This window comes from Hoplias malabaricus, unplaced genomic scaffold (assembly GCF_029633855.1).
Source record: "Hoplias malabaricus isolate fHopMal1 unplaced genomic scaffold, fHopMal1.hap1 scaffold_235, whole genome shotgun sequence".
NCBI lineage: Eukaryota > Metazoa > Chordata > Actinopteri > Characiformes > Erythrinidae > Hoplias > Hoplias malabaricus.
The window spans coordinates 45001-53423 of NW_027101006.1; the positions used below are offsets into that span (position 1 = coordinate 45001).

The window sequence follows — 8423 nt, forward strand, 5'->3', positions numbered from 1 at the left end:
AGCAACCCGACTCTGAGAAGACCGCACCCCAGCGGGGCGAGGGCCGTTACCGGCCTCACACCGTCCACGGGCTGAGCCTCCATCAGAAGGACTCAGGCCCCCGGCCCACGCCGAGAGAAACGGACTTCTGTACGCCACATTTCCCCGCGTCCGTCGAGGACGGGGGATTCGGCGCTGGGCTCTTCCCTCTTCGCTCGCCGCTACTAGGGGAATCCTTGTTAGTTTCTTTTCCTCCGCTTAGTAATATGCTTAAATTCAGCGGGTTGTCTCGTCTGATCTGAGGTCGCGCTCGAAGGGCTGTCGCCGCCGGGCCGGAGCCCGGGCTGGCAAGCGACGTGTCTGTCTTCCGCCCGTGCCGAGGGAGACGGCGGGCGCGCAGGGCGGACGCACCCCTCCGCTCGCCCCTTCCTCTCGCTAGGCCGCAGCCGGCCCCCTACGCCCACGGCTCGGCTCAGGGAAGACGCACGGGCAGCCAGAGCGGATTTACCCACCGGCAGCCGCGCGCTTCCTTCGCCTCACCGAGGCGGGGCCAACGCGCCCCTTCCCGCACCTCCGCGCCCGCCCCATCGCGTAACGCGGTCGGATTGGAAAAGGAGAGAAACGGCAAAACGGGAGGGGGCCGTCCAGGCGACCCCACGAAACCCAAGGCCGTAGACGGAGACGGTCTGAGCTTAGGAGGACGAAGGCGTGCGGGTGACGCCTGCGAGCCTCCAGCCGCGGTCGTGAGACCGATAGATCGGAATAGCGACCCTCAGACAGGCGTAGCCCCGGGAGTGACCCGGGGCCGCAATGTGCGTTCGAAGTGTCGATGATCAATGTGTCCTGCAATTCACATTAGTTCTCGCAGCTGGCTGCGTTCTTCATCGACGCACGAGCCGAGTGATCCACCGCTAAGAGTTGTATTTTTACTTTTCATGAAGGAAGCCTTTAAACACAGAGTAGTAAGGTTAAAACAACAAAGCGCGGGCGCCCCAGCGCGAACGCCGAGGTCTTTGAACCTCGCCCCTGCGCCCGCCCTGTCCCGTTTAAGGAAGCGCGCGTAACGCAGCAAGCAGCAGGTACCCGCACCCGTACCGCGTGCGCTAGGTGGCCAGCACCGTCGCCCATGCGGTCATGTGAGTTGGGAGACCAAAAAGACAGGAGGCGCGCCCCTAGGAGGGGCACGGCCACCTAAGACCTCGGCGAGACGGGTCGGGGGTCCGCGGGCGAACCCTTTCGCCGCCTCGCGTTCGGCCTGGCTGAGGTGGGAGGCGCGCACCGCTGCGCTACCCGTTAATGATCCTTCCGCAGGTTCACCTACGGAAACCTTGTTACGACTTTTACTTCCTCTAGTTAGTACCCCAACGTCCCACGAGCAGCTTATTAGATGGCGTTTGGCGGACGCTGCGCGCCGAGGCGCACGAATTTTTCTCGAACCAGGGGGCGGGTCAGGCGCCCTCGGGGGGTCCCCACGAGCCGCCGTGACGATCGGCGGAGCTCTGCCGCGGACCGTTTCCGAGCTAAAAATCGTCAAAGTTCTGGCCGTTTTGCCGCAGTTCGGCCCTCCAGCACCAGGTGGCGGACGGAGGTCCCAGATCCAATTTATTTTGATGCCATTCAAATAAATTGGAAGTGGGATGCCTACCTAAATAGATTGGAGGTGGGATGCTGGTCCAATTCCAATGTATTCCAGTCATATTTGAAATAGATTGGAGGTGGGATGCTGGTCCGATTCCAATGTATTCCAGTCATATTTGAAATAGATTGGAGGTGGGATGCTGGTCCGATTCCAATGTATTCCAGTCACATTTGAAATAGATTGGAGGTGGGATGCTGGTCCGATTCCAATGTATTCCAGTCACATTTGAAATAGATTGGAGGTGGGATGCTGGTCCGATTCCAATGTATTCCAGTCACATTTGAAATAGATTGGAGGTGGGATGCTGGTCCGATTCCAATGTATTCCAGTCATATTTGAAATAGATTGGAGGTGGGATGCTGGTCCAATTCCAATGTATTTCAGTCATATTTGAAATAGATTGGAGGTGGGATGCCGGTCCAATTCCAATGTATTCCAGTCACATTTGAAATAGATTGGAGGTGGGATGCTGGTCCAATTCCAATGTATTCCAGTCACATTTGAAATAGATTGGAGGTGGGATGCTGGTCCGATTCCAATGTATTCCAGTCACATTTGAAATAGATTGGAGGTGGGATGCTGGTCCGATTCCAATGTATTCCAGTCACATTTGAAATAGATTGGAGGTGGGATGCTGGTCCGATTCCAATGTATTCCAGTCATATTTGAAATAGATTGGAGGTGGGATGCTGGTCCAATTCCAATGTATTTCAGTCATATTTGAAATAGATTGGAGGTGGGATGCCGGTCCAATTCCAATGTATTCCAGTCACATTTGAAATAGATTGGAGGTGGGATGCTGGTTCAATTCCAATGTATTCCAGTCACATTTGAAATAGATTGTAAGTGGGATGCTGGTCCATTTCTAGTCATGGCAAATAGATTGTAAGTAGGAAATTCCAGTCTATTCCAGTAATGTCAAATAGATTGTAAGTGGGATGCTGGTCCAATTCTAGTCATGGCAAATAGATTGTAAGTGGGAAATTCCAGTCTATTCCAGTAATGTCAAATAGATTGTAAGTTGGATGCTGGTCCAATTCCAATTTATTCCAGTCCTGTCAAATAGATTGTAAATGGGATGCTGGTCCAAATCTAGTCATGGCAAATAGATTGTAAGTGGGAAATTCCAGTCTATTCCAGTAATGTCAAATAGATTGTAAGTTGGATGCTTGTCCAATTCCAATTTATTCAAGTCCTGTCAAATAGATTGTAAGTGGGATGCTGGTCAAATTCCAGTCTATTCCAGTCATGTCAAATACATGTAAGTGGGATCGCACTTCCAATCTATTTGACTTCGCTGATATAGATTGGAATTGGGATCCCACTTCCAATTTATTTGACTTAACAGAAATAGATTGGAAGTGGGATCCCACGAAACATGTATTTGACTTGGCTGAAATAGATTGGAAGTGGGATCCCAATCCCAATTTATATGACATAGCTTAAATAAACTGCTAGTGGGATCCCACTTCCAATCTATTTCAGTCAAGTCAAATAAATTGGAAGTGGGATCCCACTTCCAATCTAATTCAGCCAAGTCAAATACATGTTTCGTGGGATCCCACTTCCAATTTATTTGACTTGACTGAAATAGATTGGAAGTGGGATCCCACTCCCAATTTATTTGATTTGGCTGAAATAGATTGGAAGTGGGATCCCACTCCCAATTTATATGACATAGCTTAAATAAGCTGGTAGTGGGATCCCACTTCCAATCTATTTGACTTGGCTGATATAGATTGGAAGTGGGACAGTGAGATCTCAGCTCTCTGACATCATATTATGATATTAATGCCACTCCTCTTTAAGTCTGGGTCTGCTGACATCACGGTGTGATTTTGGAGAAGATTGGAATATGTCAAAAATTTGACCCAAAAAAAGTCAAAGGGGTACCCCTTTGAGATTTTTAGGGCAAATTTTTGACTTCATGCAATCTTCTTCAAACTCACACCCTGAATTAAGGAGGCTGATACGTAGATAATGGTGTTATTTGTTTTTTCATATTTCTTATCAAAGCTGAGATCTGACTGTCCCACTTCCAATTTATTCAAGTCAAGTTTATACATGGGATTTGGACAGAGGAATTTTACAACTGTTAATACAGGCATGCACTCAGAATGAGTTGATTTGTGTAGAAAAATATATACTGTGGCATAAAATAATGCTTTTCCCCAAAATAACTTAGGCTTTTTTGAGGAAATCCCACCAGCAATGTATATGACATAGCTTAAATAAAGTGCTAGGGGGATCCCACAAAAGATGTATTTGACTTGGCTGAAATAGATTGGAAGTGGGATCCCACGAAACATGTATTTGACTTGGCTGAAATAGATTGGAAGTGGGATCCCACATCCAATTTATTTGACTTGGCTGAAATAGATTGGATGTGGGATCCCACTTTCAATTTATTTGACTTGGCTGAAATAGATTGGATGTGGGATCCCACGAAACATGTATTTGACTTGGCTGAAATAGATTGGATGTGGGATCCCACGAAACATGTATTTGACTTGGCTGAAATAGATTGGAAGTGGGATCCCACAAGCAATTTAAATGACATAGCTTAAATAAACTGCTAGTGGGATCCCACTTCCAATCTATTCCAGTCAAGTCAAATAAATTGGAAGTGGGATCCCACTTCCAATCTATTTCAGCCAAGTCAAATACATGTTTCGTGGGATCCCACAAGCCATTTATATGACATAGCTGAAATACATTAGAAGTGGGATCCCATTAAAAAACTAGTAAAATCCTTGAAAATATTTGAATAAAAACAGAGGCCTAACTGACAGTTGGAGGGAATTTCTTTCGAATAAATTTGCTGATTTTTTTTTTACATACTAAACAAGGTCGCAGTGACCCGGCCCTTCGATATGTTGTTTGAGGGTCCCAGATGATTAAGTATTCGACGCGGCTAGTTCGGCAGCCCCCCCCAAGCCCAGATTCTGGACGTCCCACTCCCAATTTATTCCAATTCAAAGGTCATACATGGGTTTTGGACACCCCTTAGAAAGGTCCGAATGACCCCAAATTTAAATATGTTTATCATGTATACTGCACGAGACAGCGTGTAAAATTGCGTAAGCCTAGAGTGTTGTTTTCTATGAAAAATCCATAGAAACGTTCCCCTTTTTCTGTGCATACATTTGAATGGAGACAGAGGCCTAACTGACGAGTTAAAGGGCACCTTTCTGGAACAAATAAATTTTTTTTTCTACACTTGGAAAGGTCGCAGTGACCCGGCCCTTCGATATGTTGTTTGAGGGTCCCGCATGATTAAGAAGTCGAAGCGTCGAAGTCTGCGCCCCCCCCCAAGCCTAGATTCTGGACGTCCCACTCCCAATTTATTCCCATTCAAAGGTCATACATGGGTTTTGGACACCCCTTAGAAAGGTCCGAATGACCTCTAATTTAAATATGTTTATCATGTACACCCCTCGAGACAGTGTGTAAAATTCCGTAAACCTAGGGTGTTGTTTTCTATGAAAAATCCATAAAAACGTTCTGTTTTTCTGTGCATTCACTTGAATGGAAACTGAGGCCTAACTGACCAGTTCAAAGGCAATTTTCTGGAACTATTTTATTTTTTTTCCTATACTTGGAAAGGTCGCAGTGACCCGGCCCTTCGATATGTTGTTTGAGGGTCCCAGATGATTAACTAGTCGAAGCGCCGAAGTCCGCGGCCCCCCCCAAGCCCAGATTCTGGACATCCCGCTCCCAATTTATTCCCATTCAAAGGTCATACATGGGTTTTGGACACCCCTCAGAAAGGTCCGAATGACCCCTAATTTAAATATGTTTATCATGTATACTCCACAAGACAGTGTGTAAAATTCCGTAAGCCTAGGATGTTGTTTTCTATGAAAAATCCATAAAAATGTTCCTTTTTTTCTGTGCATTCACTTGAATGGAAACTGAGGCCTAACTGACCAGTTCAAAGGCAATTTTCTGGATCTATTTTATTTTTTTTTACATACTAAACAAGGTCGCAGTGACCCGGCCCTTCGATATGTTGTTTGAGGGTCCCAGATGATTAACCAGCCGAAGCGCCGAAGTCTGCGCCCCCCCCCCAAGCCCAGATTCTGGACGTCCCACTTCCAATTTATTCCCATTCAAATTTCATACATGGGTTTTGGACACGCCTTAGAAAGGTCCGAATGACCCCTAATTTAAATATGTTTATCATGTATACTCCACGAGACAGTGTGTAAAATTTCGTAAGCCTAGGGTGTTGTTTTCTATGAAAAATCTTTGAAAAGATTCGAAAAAAAACAGAGGCCTAACTGACAGTTGGAGGGAATTTTTTTCGAATAAATTTGATGATTTTTTTTTACATGCTAAACAAAGTCGCAGTGACCCGGCCCTTCGATATGTTGTTTGAGGGTCCCAGATGTTTAAGTATTCGATGCGGCTAGTTTGGCAGCCCCCCCCAAGCCCAGATTCTGGACGTCCCACTCCCAATTTATTCCCATTCAAAGGTTATACATGGGTTTTGGACACCCCTTAGAAAGGTCCGAATGACCCCTAATTTAAATATGTTTATCATGTATACTCCACGAGACATTGTGTAAAATTTCGTAAGCCTAGGGTGTTGTTTTCTATGAAAAATCCATAAAAACGTTCCGTTTTTCTGTGCATTCACTTGAATGGAAACTGAGGCCTAACTGACCAGTTCAAAGGCAATTTTCTGGATCTGTTTTATTTTTTTTCCTATACTTGGAAACGTCGCAGTGACCCGGCCCTTCGATATGTTGTTTGAGGGTCCCAGATGATTAACTAGTCGAAGCGCCGAAGTCCGCGGCCCCCCCCAAGCCCAGATTCTGGACATCCCGCTCCCAATTTATTCCCATTCAAAGGTCATACATGTGTTTTGGACACCCCTCAGAAAGGTCCGAATGACCTCTAATTTAAATATGTTTATCATGTATACTCCACGAGACAGTGTGTAAAATTTCGTAAGCCTAGGGTGTTGTTTTCTATGAAAAATATTTGAAAAGATTCAAAAAAAAACAGAGGCCTAACTGACAGTTGGAGGGAATTTTTTTCGAATAAATTTGCTGATTTTTTTTTACATACTAAACAAGGTCGCAGTGACCCGGCCTTTAGATATGTTGTTTGAGGGTCCCAAATGATTAAGTATTCGATGCGGCTAGTTCGGCAGCCCCCCCCAAGCCCAGATTCTGGACGTCCCACTCCCAGTTTATTCCCATTCAAAGGTCATACATGGGTTTTGGACACCTCTTAGAAAGGTCCGAATGACCCCAAATTTAAATATGTTTATCATGTATACTGCACGAGACAGTGTGTAAAATTCCGTAAGCCTAGGGTATTGTTTTCTATGAAAAATGCATAAAAACGTTCCTTTTTTTCTGTGCATACATTTGAATGGAGACAGAGGCCTAACTGACGAGTTGAAGGGCACCTTTCTGGAACTAATTAATCTTTTTTTCTACACTTGGAAAGGTCGCAGTGACCCGGCCCTTCGATATGTTGTTTGAGGGTCCCAGATGATTAAGAAATCGAAGCGTTGAAGTCTGCGGCCCCCCCCAAGCCTAGATTCTGGACGTCCCACTCCCAATTTATTCCCATTCAAACGTTATACATGGGTTTTGGACACCCCTCAGAAAGGTCCAAATGACCCCTAATTTAAATATGTTTATCATGTATACTCCACGAGACAGTGTGTAAAATTTTGTAAGCCTAGGGTGTTGTTTTCTATGAAAAATCCATAAAAACGTTCCGTTTTTCTGTGCATTCACTTGAATGGAAACACAGGCCTAACTGACCAGTTCAAAGGCAATTTTCTGGATCTATTTTATTTTTTTTCGTATACATGGAAAGGTCGCAGTGACCCGGCCCTTCGATATGTTGTTTGAGGGTCCCAGATGATTAACTAGTCGAAGCGCCGAAGTCCGCGCCCCCCCCCAAGCCCAGATTCTGGACATCCCGCTCCCAATTTATTCCCATTCAAACGTTATACATGGGTTTTGGACACCCCTCAGAAAGGTCCAAATGACCCCTAATTTAAATATGTTTATCATGTATACTCCACGAGACAGTGTGTAAAATTTTGTAAGCCTAGGGTGTTGTTTTCTATGAAAAATACATAAAAACGTTCCGTTTTTCTGTGCATTCACTTGAATGGAAACACAGGCCTAACTGACCAGTTCAAAGGCAATTTTCTGGATCTATTTTATTTTTTTTCGTATACATGGAAAGGTCGCAGTGACCCGGCCCTTCGATATGTTGTTTGAGGGTCCCAGATGATTAACTAGTCGAAGCGCCGAAGTCCGCGCCCCCCCCCAAGCCCAGATTCTGGACATCCCGCTCCCAATTTATTCCCATTCAAACGTTATACATGGGTTTTGGACACCCCTTAGAAAGGTCCGAATGACCCCTAATTTAAATATGTTTATCATGTATACTGCACGAGACAGTGTGTAAAATTTCGTAAGCCTAGGGTGTTGTTTTCTATGAAAAATCCATAAAAATGTTCCGTTTTTCTGTGCATTCACTTGAATGGAAACTGAGGCCTAACTGACCAGTTCAAAGGCAATTTTCTGGATCTGTTTTATTTTTTTTCCTATACTTGGAAACGTCGCAGTGACCCGGCCCTTCGATATGTTGTTTGAGGGTCCCAGATGATTAACTAGTCGAAGCGCCGAAGTCCGCGGCCCCCCCCAAGCCCAGATTCTGGACATCCCGCTCCCAATTTATTCCCATTCAAAGGTCATACATGTGTTTTGGACACCCCTCAGAAAGGTCCGAATGACCTCTAATTTAAATATGTTTATCATGTATACTG

The 8423-nt window shown here is 45.3% G+C and overlaps 1 non-coding gene and 1 pseudogene across 1 annotated transcript; both read right to left on the bottom strand.

Moving 5' to 3' along the window:
* LOC136683899 (28S ribosomal RNA) overlaps positions 1-286 on the bottom strand; it is an 8428-nt pseudogene extending 8142 nt beyond the window's left edge.
* Positions 287-745: 459 nt separating this feature from the next.
* On the bottom strand, positions 746-899 carry LOC136683900 (5.8S ribosomal RNA). Its single transcript, XR_010799382.1, has one exon. It is a non-coding gene; the product is annotated as a 5.8S ribosomal RNA (ribosomal RNA).
* Positions 900-8423: the final 7524 nt, after the last annotated feature.